The 19429-nt window shown below is 41.1% G+C and overlaps 1 long non-coding RNA gene and 1 other non-coding gene across 3 annotated transcripts in view; one reads left to right on the top strand and one right to left on the bottom strand.

Moving 5' to 3' along the window:
- The first annotated feature begins 272 nt into the window (after nt 1–272).
- The window catches only part of LOC132651078 (uncharacterized), a 31065-nt gene continuing 11908 nt past the window's right edge, over nt 273–19429 (top strand). Inside the window, exons 1-4 of one of the 2 annotated variants that reach the window (XR_009588980.1) lie at nt 273–716; nt 8102–8558; nt 9502–9595; nt 13167–14881. This is a non-coding gene — a long non-coding RNA (uncharacterized LOC132651078). Of the gene's footprint in view, nt 717–8101; nt 8559–9501; nt 9596–13166; nt 14882–19429 lie in introns of those variants that run through there. The other variant, XR_009588981.1, reaches the window with a different exon arrangement.
- LOC132651098 (U6 spliceosomal RNA) lies at nt 18973–19084 on the bottom strand. The gene has a single exon (XR_009588988.1). It is a non-coding gene; the product is annotated as a U6 spliceosomal RNA (small nuclear RNA).

The raw sequence follows: 19429 nt of genomic DNA, 5'->3' as shown, positions 1-19429 counted from the left end.
CTGTGAGGGGGGCAGGGAGGTGAGGAGAGGGTCACAGTCAGACACTCCGGGGTGGAGGTGAGGACGGGGGCTCGGACCTTTCAACTGTCTCCCCAAGACTTTAAGATGCTTCCTGGATTCTGGAGGCCGAGGAGGAGGAGGAGGAGGAGAAAGAGTAGGAGGAGGAAGAAGGAGAATGAAGAGGAAGGAGGAGAAAGAGGAGGAGGAGGAGAAGGAAAAGGATGAATAGAAGGAGGAGAAGGATGAGAAGGAGGAAGAGGAGGAGAAAGAGGAGGAGGAGATGGAGAAGGAAAAGGAGGAAGAGAAGGAGGAGGGGGAGAAGGAGAAGGAGGAGGAGAAAGAGGAGAAGGAGGAGGAGAATGAAGGAGTGAATGAATGAATGAATGAATTAATGAATGAGTGCACAGAGGGCTGAAGGATTTGCACACAGGGTCAAGTCCATCGGTCATGTGGACGGAGCCCAGAGGGAAGGAGCTGATAACACATCATTATAACACATCATTATAACATACTAATAACATGTTTGCCATCCTCCCCGGCAGCGTCATGTGACCCAGGTCATAGGACAAGGACCCCCGTGTGACCCCTCAGGCAGGTTATCCAGAGGGATAGCACTTACCATCAGACCAACCTCCAGGAGGTGACATCTGAGGAGCTGGGAGGGACTGGCCTGGAAGGACATTCTTTGAGCTCCACAGCTCATTCCAGCACATCGGGTAATGTATTTAAATACATTCAAATTTATTTAAATATATGTGTATTTAAATATAATCAAACACATTCAAATATATTTAAATGAGCTTAAATGCTTGAGGTTCATGGACAATGAGAGACAGAGACAGAGAGACAGTGAGAGACAGAGACAAACAGAGAGAGACAGAGACACAGAGACAGAGACAGGGACAGAGACAGAGAGAGAGACTGACAGAGACCGAAACAGAGAGACAGAGACACAGAGACAGAGACAGAGATAGAGAGAGACAGAGACAGACAGAGAGACAGACACACAGAGAGACAGAGACAGAGATAGAGACACAGAGAGTCAGAGACAGACACATACAGAGACAGAGATGGAGACATGCAGAAAGAGAGAGACAGAGACACACACAGAGACACAGATGGAGACAGACAGAGAAAGAGACACAGACACAGATACACAGAGAGAGAGAGACAGACACAGAGATACAGACATAGAGAGACTGAGAGAGATAGAGAGACAGGGACAGAGAGAGACAGAGACAGGGACAGAGAGAGACACAGAGAGAGAAAGACAGAGAGACAGAGAGACAGAGACAGAGACATAGACACAGAGAGACAGAGACAGACATACAGAGAGACAGAGTCAGGGACAGACAGACACAGAGAGACAGAGACAGAGAGAGACAGAGACACACACAGAGACAGAGATGGAGATATACAGAGAGAGACAGAGACAGAGAGACAGAGATACAGAGAGAGACAGAGACAGAGAGAGACAGAGACAGAGACAGAGATACAGAGACAGAGATACAGAGAGAGGCAGAGAGACAGGGACAGAGGCAGAGAGACAGGGACAGAGACAGAGAAAGACAGAGAGACTGAGAGAGACAGAGACAGAGAGACAGAGACAGAGACACAGAGAGACAGAGTCAGAGAGAAAGAGACAGAGAGACAGAGTCAGAGAGAAAGAGACAGAGATACAGAGAGAGGCAGAGAGGGAGACAGAGACAGAGAGACAGAGACATAGAGAGACACAGAGAGAGAGACAGAGACAGAGAGAGACACAGAGAGAGACACAGAGATACAGAGAGAGGCAGAGAGAGAGACAGAGACAGAGAGAGAGACAGAGACAAAGAGAGACACAGAGAGAGAGAGAGCCAAAGAGACAGAGATACAGAGAGACAGGGACAGAGAGAGAGACAGAGACAGAGAGATTGAGACAGAGAGAGACAGAGACAGAGAAAGAGACAGAAACAGAGAGACACAGAGAGAGAGATAGAGACAGAGAAACAGAGACAAGGACAGACAGACACAGAGAGACAGACACAGAGAGAGACAAAGACGGAGGCAGAGACAGAGATAGAGAGAGACAGAGACAGACAGACAGAAAGACAGATACACAGAGAGACAGAGATAGAGACAGAGACAGAGACACAGAGAGACAGAGACACAGACAGAGAGACAGAGAAAGACACAGAGAGAGTCAGAGACAGACAGAGACACCGAGAGATAGAGACACACACAGAGACAGAGATGGAGACATTCAGAAAGACAGACAGAGACACACACAGAGACACAGATGGAGACAAAGAGACAGAGACACAGACACAGATACATAGAGAGAGAGAGAGAGACAGAGACAGAGACAGAGAGACAGAGACAGAGACTGAGAGAGATAGAGAGACAGGGACAGAGAGAGACAGAGACAGGGACAGAGACACAGAGAGACACAGAAACAGAAAGACAGAGAGACAGAGACAGAGACAGACAGAGACATAGAGAGACACAGAGAGACAGAGACAGACATACAGAGAGACAGAGACAGGGACAGAGACAGACACAGAGAGATAGAGATAGAGAGAGACAGAGACAGACACAGAGAGACAGAGATAGAGAGAGACAGAGAGAGACAGAGACACACACAGAGACAGAGATGGAGATATACAGAGAGACAGAGACACAGAGAGACAGAGACAGAGAAACAGAGACAGAAAGAAAGAGACAGAGATACAGAGACAGAGATACAGAGAGAGGCAGAGACAGGGACAGAGACAGAGAAAGACAGAGACAGAGAGAGACAGGGACAGAGACATAGACAGAGATACTGAGAGACAGAGACAGAGACACAGAGAGACAGAGACAGACACATAGTCAGAGAGACAGAGTCAGAGAGAAAGAGACAGAGAGACAGACACAGAGAGAGACAGAGACAGAGAGGCATAGATAGGGATAGAGAGAGACAAAGACATTGACACAGAGAGACAGAGATAGAGACAGACTGAGACCGAAAGAGACAGAGAGATACAGAGACAAATACAGAGACAGGGATGGAGACCGACAGAGAGACAGAGACAGAGAGAGACACACACAGAGAGAGACAGAGACAGAGAGACAGAGACAGAGATACAGAGAGAGACAGAGAGAGACAGAGACAGAGAGAGACACAGAGAGAGACAGACAGAGCCAAAGAGACAGATACAGAGAGAGACAGAGACAGGGACAGAGAGACAGAGACAGAGAGACTGAGACAGAGCTATATAAAGACAGAGAAAGAGACAGAGACAGAGAGACACACAGAGAGAGATAGAGACAGAGAAACAGAGACAAGGACAGACAGACACAGAGAGACAGACACAGAGACAGATACAGAGAGAGACAGAGAGAGCATGGTTGGAGGTGTGAGCATGCAGGGAGGTGTGAGCATGCAGGGAGGTGTGATCATGCAGGGAGGTGTGAGCGTGCTTGTAGGTGTGAGTGTGGTAGGAGGTGTGAGCCTGCAGGGAAGTGTGAGGAACATGCAGGGAACTGTGAGGAGCATGCAGGGAGGTGTGAGCGTGCAGGGAAGTGTGAGCATGGTAGGAGGTATGTGCATGTGCGTGGTAAGAGGTGTGATCCTGGTATGAGTTGTGAGCGTGCAGGTAGGTGTGAGTGTGGTAAAAGGTGAGTGTGGTAGGAGGTGTGGGCGTGCAGGTAGGTGTGAGTGTGCAAGGAGGTGTGAGTGTGCAGGTAGGTGTGAGCATGCAGGTAGGTGTGAACGGTCCAGGAGTTATCATTTACCTCACCTTAAGGAAAGAATCAGCTATTCCACCCATAGCTATTGGACCCAATCCTGTCCTCACCCCTCCCGCACAGATAGAACCCAAGAAAAATGATTTTCCTGCACGGACAGAGCCTAAGCAAAATGTCCCTGCCTCCCCGACTCCTTCCTTTGCTGATAAGCCTATCCCCTCCTTGATTGAAGATGGGATTGATACACGCCATATTAATTTAGACCTTGTTAATCATACCTTTTTAGCCCTGAATCATACACACCCTGAACTTACTGAGTCCTGTTGGCTTTGGTATGATTCTGCCCCACCCTTTTATGAAGGCATTGCTGTCACTGAGGAAATCTTCTACTCCTCTGACCATTCTAAATGCAGATGGTCACAACAGGCTGAGGCTAGATTGACGGTGACTTCTGTTTCTGGCCTTGAGTTATGCATAGGCAACAGTATTCTTCAGAAACACAGACATCTTTGTAATGTAACCATTACACCATCAAACCACTTTCCCAATTATATCCTCCCAGGCAACGATAGCTGGTAGATTTGCAGTAATGTATATATACCCTGCATATATACCCCTCACCTCAAAAGCAATTTTACTACCTTCTGTGTCCTTGTCCAATTAATTCTCCGCCTGATTTATTATTCTGGGGAAGATTTTGCCCGGTTTTGGGACCCCATTAATGACCATGCATTGCTTAGAACAAAAAGAGAGGCCATAACAGCTATTACACTAATTGTCCTCCTCGGCCTCGGAGCTGTGGGTGCTGGGACGGGTATAATCTCTCTCCTTCTCTCCAACAAGCATTACTCTGACCTTTGCTGGACAATTGACAAGGATGTTGAGAGACTGGAGATTGGCATCACCAACTTGGAGAAATCCCTCGTCTCACTGTCTGAAGTTGTCCTACAAAATAGAAGAGGGCTAGACTTGCTTTTCCTTCAGAAAGGGGGACTCTGTGCTTCACTGAAGGAAGAGTGCTGCTTTTATGCAGATTATACTGGGATTGTAAGGGACAGCATGGATAAGATTAGGGAAGGCCTAGAAGAGAGAAAGAGACAGAGAGAACAAGAGGAGAGTTGGTTTTATAATTGGTTTTCAACCTCTCCCTGGCTCACCACCTTCCTTCCTTCAATTGTGGGACCCATGGTGGGTTTCCTTCTCCTCATATCTTTTGACCCATGGGCCATTAAAAGACTTACTAGCTTTGTAAAACAACAAATTGACTCCTTGGCATCTAAACCTATACAAGTTCATTATCACAGACTTGATTTGGCTGACAGAGGCTTAGCTGAGCCCAAGGAAGATTGCTGACAGTCTATCACATGGGTCTTGACTACTTGCATTTGGCTCTCATGAGAACAGCATACTCAGATAAATGCTTGCCTGATGTAGCCTGGGTACCTATAAGGGGTGCAAGACAAAGTACTGCAGGGGGAGGGCCCAATTGCCCCCTTCTGAGTCCCCTGAGAAGCAAACCTGATTGCATAGAGGTTGGTGTCTGATTACCCCTAACCACAACCTGCTGGGGATGCCCTCAGGTGTTGATGGGGTCTTCCTCTCCTCCCCAAAGAGACACCCGAAAAGGCTGCAAAATGCCTTGGGAGGATCAGGTCACTACTTCCCCCCTCTGGTTAATGCCCACCATCTGCAAAAGACCTCATGTTCAAAACCTACCTGCTAGCCTCTTAAATTGTTTAAGAAGGGAGGAGATGCTGGGAGCCAAAGCTATTTACTGAAGCCAAAGCCAATTAGTGAGCCAAAGCCATTTAGTGGAGCCAATGCCATTTAGTGGAAAAGTTACCAACAGCTGCACAAGGACCCTAGGTCATGGGTGATAGATTTATGTGAGAACACCTTGGAACATCCTTGAGATATCTTAAGGAAACATTCTTGAGGTATCTTGCAGGAGGTATCTCAAACCATAAAGCACTCTTGCTATCTTCTGCAGCAGTAAATTAGCCTTCCCCTTTTCCTGCCTTCTCCCTATATAGTTGTGTAAAATTTTCAAATAAACAAGGCTTTGATCAGACAAACAGACTTAGCCTCATTCTTTGTGTCTCTTTGTCTTACTTCATTCTTTCCAACACCCCCCCCCCATTTAGGAACCTGTTGAAGTCCCACGGGTTGGGACACTAAAGAGAAAGATTTTTATCATATGTAAACCAATCATCATCTTCATTGTTATATAGTTGAGAAATTAAACTCTCATGCCCTTTAAAAATTCTTATTACAAATTATTTTAACCATTGTATTTCCAGACTTGAAGCAACCATATATCTATTATTAGTAAAATGGTTTTTAAAAGAAGCACCATATTTGATAACCATATACATCCTTACTCTTATGCCTGAACCTCAAATACTATGCAACAATATGAAATATTAAACTAATTTTCAGTTATATTTATTAGAAAAAATAAATATGCTGAATATTCCATATATTCCGGAATATATATCTTAAAAACAAAATGAGCAAAGAAACCAAACAAGACAACAAAAAAAAGAAGAATTAGAAAATACTATAGTGCCATTAAAACAGTGCTCAAATTGGGGTGTCAGTTGGTGTTTTTGTTGAAGAATAATATAAAGGATCCTTATAGTAGTGGGAATGTCTTACTGTTCACTGTATAAAGACTTATATCCTGGTTCTTTGGTTGGAAAAGGCTGATGCTCATGAGATAATTTGCTGTAAGTTTAGTCTCAAGTATTGCAGTGATGGTAGGTAGTGTCACTTTTTAAGAGACAAGGTCTGTATTGAAGATATTCTGTCATTGGAAGCGCTACCATTTAGAGAGATTGATGTTTTACTGAAATTATTTGTAATCTTTGCATCAAGAGAGGAAGAGAGTAAGGAAATGTCTTATTCACTGTCTGGATTCTTCTCACATGTGCTTTCTCCTAAACGTCATATCCATGAGGTTATTTGCTATGAAATGACCTCTGCTGGTTATCATGTCCCCAAAAATAAATGGATAAGACTAGGCTATTTGTCCTTACAAAACAGTAAGCAACATAATATTGTCATTGGATGTCTGTTTTTGATAGTACACTGTAGTTTGGAGGTGCACATTACTGCTGATTTTAATCAATATCTAAAAATCATATGTATCATATTATATAGCTATCATATATATGTAAATGCTATGTAAAAACGTAAATTTAATAAAACACTTTTAGTGCAAAAATTGTTCAAAAGAACTTGTTGAATTTAAAAGTGTTAAGGAAATGAAATGCATATGTCACTTTGTCAGTTATGGCTTGAGCCTTGGAATGGTGACATCACAGTGGTTTCTCCCCTGATTACTACAGAATGTTTACACTTCAGTGGTTCATCTACAAACTGCTGTAGCCATTTTGGTTAGTACCAGGAAAGAAAAGGATAATTTTGTGCCCAGTGAAAGTTCTCTATTCCAGGCTCAACTGTAAAGGTATTTAAAATGACTATTATGATTCCCATGGTAGACTAATGGTTTCAGGAAATGTTCTGTCTTTATTTCTCTAGAACATGTGGACTAATTCTTAATAGTTGCTTCATGAAAAGTTACTTCTGATAACAACAGTCAATACCATTTTCCCCAGGAAACAAAGTTATCATGTCAGAGAGGTATGCTCTGAACTGTTTAAGAGATTGATATGTGCATATCTTCAAAATTATCTGCCCAGGTTATGAGAGATTAATTTCTGTTTCATCTAGTTGTTTTACCCAGTATGCCAACAAAGATTTCCTGGAAACTGCTCAGATTTTAGGCCAAAACCCAATAACTTTCTGGTTTCAAACATATGTTTCTCAATATGAAGCATTGATAAAGCTAAAGAAGGTGAACAGTTGGTCCCTTTTAGAACATTTCATCACTCCAAAAAAAAAAAAAAACACCTTCTCTACAATATATTAGCAACTGAACAAAATGGTTTATAAGCTTCATAGTAGCTTTTTGTAAGTCTTCTGTTGTGACCCATAGCTGTCAGGAGTCACTTGCAGCCATGAATCTCATTCCTAACATCCATAAATCATGACCCACACTAAACTGTGCCCACTGACTCGTCCATGAGACCTGACCCCACTTGACAAGTGTGTCTGAATGACTATGCTATTGCCTAGTGGTGACCACGTCCAGAGTAGCCTCACAGTCTGTCAAGGGGGATATACAAGAAGACCCTCACTGTGGTCTAGAGTGAAGAAGATGACCATGTGTGGGAGTTAATTTATTGTTAGGGGTCCAGGTCCAGGCAGACTCAGACAGACTGCCACATTTTCCTGAGTTAAGTTTTGATAAATGACAAAGTATCTGTCATGGGTAGACAAAGACATTCTGTAAAGATCTGTGGTTGACACTACTTTGGCTTTATTTCAGGTATTCTTGGATGAGGAGAGCCTTGGTGAAAAGGATTTCATATCAATAAATTTGGTTGAATTTTTATGGAAAGGAAGAGCATTTGGTCTCACTTACATGACACAGTTGTTTATTGATTGCTGCACAGAATATGAACTCAAAGGAGGTCAAAATAGGCTGTGAATAAACTTTTACAAACATTCAAGTTGGAGAGGATACCAAAGTCCAGATGAAACAAAGCTGAGCCATCTACTGGTTGGAGCCCTGCCCCACCCATCTTCCCATTATATAACATTGAAGGCTGTGCTCACTACAGCACAGTTGGGCAGAAAGGAAGCCCTGCAAAAGGTAGCATGCAAAGCAGGAGGGAGAGCACATAGGAGTAATTTGCTGACAGACAAGCAAAGATGGATCTGATTTCAGCTTTCTCCCTGGAAACCTGGGTCCTCCTGGCAATCAGTCTCATGCTCCTCTACTGGTGAGTAACCTCCAAAGTTCCTCCCCAGACCATGTCCTAGTGATTGGGGTAATACTCAGACCTATTTTGTATGGAAGGTCACAACTGGTTTTGGAAGCTGGGGCTGGAAAGACAATGACTCAGTGACTAAGAGTACTGGCTGTTGTTTTAGAGGACCCAGGTCTGAACATCAACAAGGAGCTGGCTGTCACCACTAACTGTAGTTCCAGGGTATCCAACACCCTCCACAGGCACCAGAATAAAAATTTAAAAAGTAATAGCAGAAGTTGAAATAAAGTCTTGTATAAACATTATAAAATTTTGTGTTTTTATTCATTTTGGTTAGGGGCATCACTATTACAGTGTGTGTGTGTGTATGTGTATGTGTGTGTGTGTGTGTGTGTACATGCGTAGTTCAGAGGACAACTTTGCAGAATCAGTTCCCTCGTATTGTGTGCGTCCTGGAGATCCAACTCAGATTATCAATACTGGCAGCCAGTGTCTCTCCCTGTGGTGTCATCTTGAAGGTCCCAAATGAAATGACAACGGAATTAATTTTGCATTTTAATTTTTTAGTGGTATGAGTAATGAAGCCAGAGCCTATATCTAGTAGGCAATACCTTTACTACTGAACAATAGCTCCAGTGATACTACATCTCAAAGTTCATACTGATGTTATGCAGATATTCTGGGTATCTCTACCCTTCTTCTATTCCCTCTTGGTGAGGTTTACTGATAAGGTTTACACCTGATACGGCCTGATTGACTTTTGTGTGAACCCTAGATCCACCAGAACTCAGTAGGCACAGAAATGAACAGTGTGATGCCATGCACACAGGTTCCTTCACCATTTCCTAAACTCTCTGGAAACTGGAGGGGCAGCCATGTTGATTTGTTTTATTGTTTTGGTTATGGTCATGTTTCTCTTGTGTGTGGTTACAAGACTCTCTCTTTCTCCTTATAGGTTTGGGACTCGTACACATGGAGTTTTTAAGAAACAGGGAATTCCTGGGCCCACACCTCTGGCCTTTTTAGGAACTGTACTGAATTACTACAAGGTGGGTATTGATTGAGCTTTTCATATGGTTTCTCTTGATTGCCAATTATGGCTCATTCTAATAAGTGCTCTTTGAGAGAAAACTTTGAGACTTCAGGCCTTCATACTGTGTGTTCTCATAGTTCTAGAGAATTTCTGTGTGTCTCCTAGGGCTCTATTGCCAAATTAACAATGTGAGTGTGTGTGTGTGTGTGTGTGTGTGTGAGAGAGAGAGAGAGAGAGAGAGAGAGAGAGAGAGAGAGAGAGAGAGAATGGTTATTATACTGTGTGTGCAGGCATCTTAGTCCTAGGGACAGAACTCAGGTTATCAGGCTTGGTGTCAAGTACTTCTCATTTGGAGCCATCTCTCTGGCCCTATTTATTGAGACTCAACTTCACAGTAAGTGAAGTGTTTAGGCTTAGATTTTTCAACAAACCTACTTTATTTAAGGTTCTTCAACACTTCTGGCTCTCTTCCACCCACTGACCAGAGGTAGGAAAAGAAAAGAAGGTTATTAGTAATAAGGGGTTGTAGACATTTTAGAAGTATTTCCTTGGAACAAGTCCACTCTTCATTGACCTGAACCCAGCAGTCCAGTCCAAAGGCCAACACCAAACTACAACACAGATCAGCATGATTCAGAAGATCATAGCAAGTCAGTGAGAGCTGCAAGCCTCATTTGGATTTCCCCAGGAAGTTCTCTGGAATGTTTGTCTCTGGGAAGTCAAGTGTTGAAGACAGAAGACCAGCAAAGTGCTGTAGAGAATGTTATCTCACTGTCTGTGGGCTTTTATATATCTCCTCTCCTCAGAGTTCACACACAGGTGTTTTCAGGTGGACAGTCATGCCCCTTGCATGAGACAGTTTGTAGCAAGACATCACATGCCCTCTCGCAAGACAGCCTGTAGCAAAACATCACATGACACATCTGAATTTTCAAAAAACCCTGAAACTTCTACATCAGAAATGCCAGGATCTCCAGCTCATTCAGTCTTGATATTCTGACTTTGTGAACAATCAAAGAAGAGTTTGTTTTTTACCCAGTGTAGATTCTGAGAAGGTACTATTGCACTTATTTGGAAAAAATCTTGAAGGGGTTTTCAACTTCTAGGACACAGAAGTATGCACTAGATTTAAAATCTCCTCTTTGTACCAGGCTTATGTTCAACAATTTTTTTCTTTTGGTTGACTATTTCTGAAGCATCCACTTATAACAGGCCAATATACACACTTTTGGGGAATTTTTCATATACTGGAGTTTTCTGCATAGTCATTGAACCTCTGAACTTATTTCTATGGTTCTAGCCCCAGCATTTACTATTCATGGCATGCTTAGGATCTTCTTGAGAACCAAAGTAACTAGAATATTTTGCTTCACTATGGGTTCTGGGTAATGATAGCTTCATATAGTAAGAAGATTTCATTGTGTATCTGTGTTTGGCTGTGTGCAGGTTTGTGCATGTGAGTGTAGTACTTACAGGAGACATAAAAGGGTGCTTTGTTCCCTGGAGCCAGAGTTAGAGATGCATGTAAGAATCTGGAAATCAGTACTGGGAACACAGACCCTCTGCAGTGCTTTTAACTGATGAGCCATATCTCCAGCTTCCAATGACAAAATTTTAGCTTCTGTTTTGTTTTTGCAGTCCTGAGAATGATATCCAGGATCTTAAGTGTGCTAGGCAACGTGCTCTGTCTCTGAAATATAACTACAGCTGCTTCTCTTTTTTAAAATTTTTTATTAATTACATTTTATTCATTTTGTATCCCCCCATAGGCCCCTCCCTCCTCCCTCCTGATCCCACCTTCCCTCCTCTTTCTGCATGCATGCCACTCCCCAAGTCCACTGATAGGGGAGGTTCTCCTCTCCTTTCTGATCTTAGTCTATCAGTTCACATCAGAAGTGGCTGCATTGTCCTCTACTGTGGCCTGGTAAGGCTGCTCCCCCCCAGGGGGAAGTGATCAAAGAGCAGGCCAGTCAGATTATGTCAGAGGCAGTCCCTCTTCCCATTACTATGTAACCCACTTGGACACTGAACTGCCATGGGCTACATCTGTGCAGGGGTTCTAGGTTATCTCCATGAATAGTCCTTGGTTGGAGTATGAGTCTCTGGGAAGTTCCCTGTGTTCAAATTTTCTTGCTTCTCTTTCTTTAATGGCAGAATCTTATGCATGAGTCTGAGTTGCGAATATCTGAGACAGGATGATGGCTGTCAGTCACCTCAAATATTTAACTATAAAGTGAAATCTTTTTCTCCTATTCCTTTTAAAGATTCATTAAAGGCAAAACCACTAGAGAAAGAATGATTAAACAAAATTACTGGGAAATTAATGAAAATTCAATGTTCCATGCAGACTTTTATTAATTTTTAATTTATTTTTAATTGCAGTTTATTCACTTTATATCCCAGCTGTAGCCCCCTCTCCCATTTCCTCCCAGTCCCACCCTCCCTCCCTCTTCTTCTCCTATGCCCCTATCCCAGTCCAATGATAGGGGAGGTCCTCCTCCCTTTCCATCTGACCCTATTCTATCAGGTCTCATCAGGACTGGCTTCATTGTCTTCTTCTGTGGCCTCATAAGCTGCCTCCCCCTCAGGAGGAAGTGATCAAAGAGCCAGCCCATGAGTTCATGTCAGAGACACTCTCTGTTTTTATTACTGGGGAACCCTCTAGGACACTGAGCTGCCATGGGCTACATCTGCACAAGGGTTCTAGGTTATGTCCATGCATGGTCCTTGTTTGGAGTACCAGTCTCACAAAAGACCCCAGATCTTTTGGTTCTGTTGCTCTCCTTGTGGAGCTCCTGGCTCCTCCATGTCTTTGTATCTCCCCGTTCTTTCATAAGATTCCCTGTGCTCTGCCCAAAATTTGGCTATGATTCTCAGCATATGCTTTGATACCCTGCTGGGTAGAGTATCTCAGAGGCCCTCTTTGGTAGGCTCCTGTCATATTCCCTGTTTCCCCATCTTCTGATGTCTGTCCCATTTGTCTTCTGAATGAAAATTGAGCATCATATACAGGGTCGTCCTCTTTGATTAGCTTCCTTAGTTGTACAGACTTTAGTATGATTATCCTACATTATATGTGTAATACGCATTTATAAGTGAGTATATACCATGTAGACTTTAATTCTAGGTGGATAATTTGTGACTTACCTGTTCCATGGTCATTGTCCCAGATAGATGTTCCTGAACTCACATCAAAAGGACATGAGGCAAAGCTTGTGTTGCTGTTGGCTCAGGTTTCTTCTTAAGGTTCTATGCTTATCTTGTACATTCTTTAAAAATTTTCATTATCGTTTTCATCATCATCACCATCAAATTTATGTCCATGTGTGTATTGTATGTATCTTGTGTCTGTGTAGGTAATTGTGTCTATGAGTGTGCATGCAGAGGCTACAGAAAGATGTGCTGCTCTATCACTGTGTTTTCCCACTGAGACATCTTGCTGGTGATACTTCAATCATCTCTGAAGAACTTTTCTCTGTCAGAGACAATAAACCTGATTTCATGGGATTTGAGGTTTTTGTGCTCTGGCTGCACAAGAGTCAGTGCATACAGGACAATAATGGATTTCATACTGTTTGTCTCTTCAGGGTATTTGGAAATATGATGTAGAATGCTATAAAAAGTATGAAAAAATATGGGGGTGAGTATTCTGGAAAGTTCCATCAAGTCAACTCTTTTTAGGAGAAGGTGCCCTACTTATGCAAGGACAATACCAGCCCAGAACTGTAGTAATGGACATCTCTTTTGTGAAGGTACTTTCACATGTCAGTCATTAAATGTCACTGCTTATAGTCCTAATTAACTTGAGAACATTGCACACTGTTTTTTAAAGGGTTTTGATGTTTTATCCAGTGTCCTAACCTCTTCTGAAACTTCATTACATTTTCTGAATGTAATGAATTTTCATTACATGAAATACATTCAGTGCTCTGAAAATTTGTAATACTATCTCCTTGCCACATCCACTCACTTCTCTTTAGAAGCCCACACTTTCACTTTATTGTTGACTTTACATGTGCAGAAGTTTTATTTTTTAATGCTAGAGCATAAATCATTTGCCAAGGCCTTAGCTGTGTCATCCTATTATTGCTTTCAAAGACCATGTTAGAGACTTTGTTGTGATTGTTTATATTTTACTTCAAACCAAGGGGGACACATGCCATCAGGCACATATGTAGGTCAGATAACAATTGTGGAAGTAAGTTTTGTACCTTCAGGTGATTTAACTCAGTCCATCTGACTTGGTACAAGTCCTTTTTATCTGCTGAACAATCTCATCAGCACCAGCTAGGATTTTTATGACTGTACATCATTGTGTCCTGTTGAATTAAACTGACTTTGGAGAGACAATGTATTTAAAAACCACAACTTTCTTCCTCGAATCTCTGGCATTAAGGTTCTTTCTATAAAGCAGCCAAGCGAGTAAAAGCAGTTGTTTTCTGTCATTGATGCTGGAAGTTTAGTGAGAGCCTTGGAGCAAATGTCATCATGCTGTGAGACACAAACATGTGGGAAGAGGCTCTGGCTCTACCTGCCTCTTCATCTCTTCTTATCCATTCTTAGGAACCACAGGTCTGAACACAGGGCTCTACTAAGTTGATATAGCCCATAAAGACCATATCATTCAATGCAAACTGCAGGCTTTTCTGTCTGTCCAATGGCCCTGTATGAACTTCTCCTTGCAATATTATTGCTTGCTGGCAATTGATAGTGATTTTTCATTTTTCTCTGACCTAATAACTTCTCTCTCTCTCTCTCCAGTGTCTGTTGAGGACTAGTCATGTGTTATGTATTCAAATGCTATTTCAGTGCCTTGAGATCTGGTTACTGCCATGCCATGGATATTGTTATGATGTTTAACTATCTCCTGTAACCATGGGATGTGAAGGAATATTTTTCAATTATCTATTACTAGATGATTAGTATACCTATACCCGGGCAGGGCAGAAGGAGGTAGATGGGACTATGGTTCTTGGGCTTTGGGCACAGAAGAATGGTGGGTAGAAAGACAGGTACTGGAAGAGGTAGAGGAAGAAAGCAGAGAGCTATCACAGCTTAGCTTGAAAGAAGCATATGTTGGTATGGATGGAGGAAATTATACATATGAGAGAATATGCAAGTGTTTATGGAATTATGGGTGGAAGGCAGCCTGGGTTGGGGCTTGGAAGTAAAGGTTGTTTAGAAGGTTACTATCTACTTTGCCCCAGGTGATATAAGGCTATTCTAAAATCTATCAGTTGTCTGTGTCTTTTATTGACTGTGATAGTGGGTTAATAAATATTTTTAGACTAACCACAACAAAGGTCTCTTCATGTAGCCCTGGCTATCCTGAAACTCACTATGTAGACTAGGCTTTCTTTGAGTTTGGAGATCAGTCAGAGTCTCCCTTCTAAGTGCTGAGATTAGAGGCATGTGCCTATATTTGTATAGGGTGCCTAGTTATGCATGGTCTTTCATTGGTGCTTCAGTCTCCACAAGATGCTCTCGACTCTGTTTAGCTGGCTCTCTTGGTCTTCTTGTGGAGTTCCTGTCCACTCCAGATACTTCTATCTCTGCACACAAAGACCCCACTTTTCCACAAGACTCCCTATGCCTTACCCAGGGTTTGGCTGTGAGTCTCAGCATCTGTTTCTATCTGCTGCTGGATGGAGACTCTCAGAGACAGCTATGCTGGGCATTTATTTGTGATCACAGCAAAGTATCATTGATAGTGTCAGGCATTGGTTGTAGATTCCCTCAATCTCTGCTCTATCTTTATCCTTGCACATCTTGTAGATAGAGTAAATTTGGAGTCAATGTTTTTGTGGGTTACTTGGTGTTCCCCTTTCAACAAGGGGTCCTATCTAGTAAGAGGGTGTCCTCTTCAGTCTCCATAACCCCTGCTGCTAGGTGTCTCAGCCAGATCATCCCCATATTCTCCCAGAAGCCTCTAGGTTGTCATAGGTCTCCTGCTTGTCAAAGAGATGTCCCCACTCTGTTTATTTTCTCTCTGTCCTCCTGCTTCTGCTCTCCCAAGGTCTGATCTCCACTTTCATTTCTCTCTATGCTCCCTCTCCTACCTTGTTCCTTTTCTTTAACCACTTCTGATATCTCTTCTATTTCCTTCTGAGTGTGATTTAAGCACCCTTCTTTGGGTCCTCCCTGTTACTTATCTCCTTTGGGTCTGTGAATTGTGGTATGGTTATGCTGTACTATATGGTTAATATCCACTTATAATTGAGTACACACCATGAGTGTCTTTCTGCTTCTCAGTTACTTCACTCAGGGTGACCTTTTCTAGTTCTACATTTTGCCTGCAAATTCCATAATACTCTTGTTTTTAATAGCCAAACAGTATTCTATTGTGTAAATGTACCACAGTTTCTTTATCCATTCTTCACTTGAGAGATATCTGGGTTGTCTCCAGATTCTGACTATTAAGAATAAATCTGCTATGATCATAGTTGAACAGATGTCCTGATTGAATGGTAGAGCATGTTTTGGGTATCTACCTAGGAGTGGTATACCTGGATCTTGAGATAGAGCTATTCATGATTTTTTGAGAAACCTCCAGATTACTTTAAAAAAGGAATGTACAAGTTTACACTCCCACCAGCAATGGAGGAATATTAATATTAATATTATTTTACTATCAATATTTTATTAATTATTTATTAATAACTATCTTCATTAACAACATACTAATAAATAATTAATTATTAGTATTATTTAGTCATTAATAATTATATTTATTGATATATTATTAATGGACAATAAAATAAATAATTAATTATTAATAAATATTGATAAAAGTTATTAATAAAATAAATAATTATTAATAAGAATGTTAATATGCATTAATATGGTGCATATTTATATGTATTTATATTATATATTTATATATAAATATATGTTATGAATAAATAATAAAATAAATAATTAATTTTTAAAAATGTTGATAAGAGTTATTAGTAAAAATAAATAATTATTAATAAAAATGTTAATATGCATTAATATAAAAATATATTTATATTATACATTTATATTATATATTTATATATAATATAAATATATGTTATCCATAATTAATAAAATAAAAATTAATTATTAATAAGATCGCCAATGAAAAGAATTATTAATAAAAATAAATGATTATTTATTAATAATTATATTTATTAATAATGCATATTAATAAATAATTACTTATTTATTGCAAATTTGTTGATGTTAATTTAATAATAATTTTTTATTTTAAATTATTATTAATTAATATTTTATATTAATTTTTTCTTTTTTATTTTTTCATTGTTTTTATTTTATTATTATTTTTTTTATCAGTTACATTTTATTAACTCTGTATCCAGGCCGTGTCCCGATCTCTCATTCCCTCCCAGTCCCTCCCTCCCTCCCTCATCTCCACCATGCCCCTTTCCAAGTCCACTGATAGGGGGGACCTCCTCCCCATTCATCTGATCCTGTTTTATCAGGTATCTTCAGGACTGGCTGCAAAGTCCTCCTTTGTGGCCTAACAGGACTGCTCCTCCCTTCGGGGGTGGGGAGACCAAAGAGCCAGTCATTGAGTTCCTGTTAGAAATAGTCCTTGTTCCCCTCACTTTTGGAAACCAATTGGTTACTGAGCTACCACAGGCTACATCTGAGTGGAGGTTCTAGGTTATATCCATACATGGTCCTTGGTTGAATGTCAGTCTCAGAAAAGACCCTGTGCCCAGATATATTTGGTCCTTGTGGAGCTCCTATCCTTTCCCCATCAGACTAACTCCCCTTTTTTTCTTATGATTCCGTGTACTCTGCCAAAGGTTTGGTCATGAGTCTTTGCTTTGAAAACACTGCTAGTTAGAGTCTTTCAGATGCGCTCAGTAGACTCCTGTCATATGTTCAATGCACATCCGATCTGTCTTTCTAAACGAGGATTGATCATCTTATGCCATGTCTGCTCTCTTGATTATCTTTTTTAGGTGTATAGATTTCATTATGTTTATCATATCTTATAGGTCTATAGAAGTGAGTATATCCCATGTTTGTCTTTCTCCTTCTGGGATATTTCACTCAGAATGATCTTTTCTAGATCCCACCATTTGCCTGCAAATTTCATGATTTCCTCCTTTTTGATTGCTGAGTAGTATTCTATTGTGTAAAAATACCACAATTTCTGTACCCATTCCTCTATTGATGGGCATCTGGGTTGTTTCCAGGTTCTGGCTATTACAAATAAAGCTGCTATAAACATGGTTAAGCAAGTATCCCATTTGTGTACTTGAGTGAACTTTGGGTATATACCTAGGAGTGGTATAGCTGGGTCTGGAGGAAGCACTATTCCTAATTGTCTTAGAAAGCGCCAGATAGCTTTCCAGAGTGGTTGTACCAGTTTACATTCCCACCAGCAGTGGAGGAGGGTTCCCCTTTCTCCACAACCTCTCCAGCATGTGTTGTTGCTTGAGTTTTTCATCTTGGCCATTCTGATGGGTGTAAGGTGATATCTCAGGGTCGTTTTGATTTGCATTTCCCTGATGGCTAATGAGGATGAGCATTTCTTTAAGTGTTTTTCTGCCATTCGATATTCCTCTGTCGAGAATTCTCTGTTTAGCTCTGTTCCCCATTTTTTAATTGGAGTACTTGGTTTGCTGCTTTTCAGCTTCTTTAGTTCTTTGTATATACTGGATATTAGTCCTCTGTCAGATAAAGGTTTAGTGAAGATTCTTTCCCAATCTGTAGGCAGTCGTTTTGTTTTGATGACGGTATCCTTTGCTTTACAGAAACTTTTCAGTTTCATGAGGTCCCATTTATTGATTGTTGCTCTTAGAGCCTGTGCTGTTGGTGTTCTGTTCAGGAAGTTGTCTCCTGTGCCAATGAGTTCTAGGCTGTTCCCCACTTTTTTTTCCAATTGATTTAGGGTATCTGGTTTTATGTTGAGGTCCTTGATCCACTTTGACTTTAGTTTTGTGCAGGGTGATAAATATGGATCTATTTTCATTTTTCTGCATGTAGACATCCAGTTGGTCCAGCACCATTTGTTGAAGATGCTGTCTTTTTTCCATTGAATGGAATTGGCTTCTTTGTCGAATATCGAGTATTCATAGGTGTGTGGATTTATTTCTGGGTCTTCTATGCGGTTCCATTGATCCTCCTTTCTGTTTCTATGCCAATACCATGCAGTTTTTATTACTGTTGCCCTGTAGTACAGCCTGAGATCAGGGATGGAGATACCTCCAGATGATCTGTTGTTGTACAGGATCGTTTTGGAGATTCTGGGTTTTTTGTTTCTCCATATGAAGCTGAGAATCTTTTTTTCAAGGTCTGTAAAGAATTGAGTTGGTATTTTGATGGGAATTGCATTGAATCTGTAGATTGCTTTTGGCAGTATGGCCATTTTCACAATGTTAATCCTACCAATCCATGAGCACGGGAGATCTTTCCATCTTCTGATATCTTCTTCGATTGCGCAGGGGCCATGCTAATCTTCTCTGTATCGTTCCAATTTTAGTATATGTGCTGCCGAAGCGAGCACATGTTTTTTGATTTTCAATGGAAACATCTCATGAGTGAATCTCTTTATTTGCAGTTTGAGAGATCTAATTTGGTCCTTGAGCTTTTATGTTGACTTTTTCTCCAGTGATTGGTTACTCACTTTGATGACATTTTTGGCTGTAGATTTAACCTGGATTCTCTCACAACTCAGTACCCTGGTTATTTTCTTTCTCATTTATTGACTACTTTGCATAGTTTATTACTGTCAGCACTATGACAATACTTCTCCCATAATTCTTCAGCCTCCAACACAAACCTCCTTGAGAGTCTCACCAGTTGCCTGCACCACACAGCCCTTGGTCTGCACTCTTCCCCCTTTTGCCTA

This window comes from Meriones unguiculatus (genome assembly GCF_030254825.1).
Source record: "Meriones unguiculatus strain TT.TT164.6M chromosome 13 unlocalized genomic scaffold, Bangor_MerUng_6.1 Chr13_unordered_Scaffold_39, whole genome shotgun sequence".
Lineage (NCBI taxonomy): Eukaryota > Metazoa > Chordata > Mammalia > Rodentia > Muridae > Meriones > Meriones unguiculatus.
This window is presented reverse-complemented; position numbering and strand designations above follow the sequence as displayed.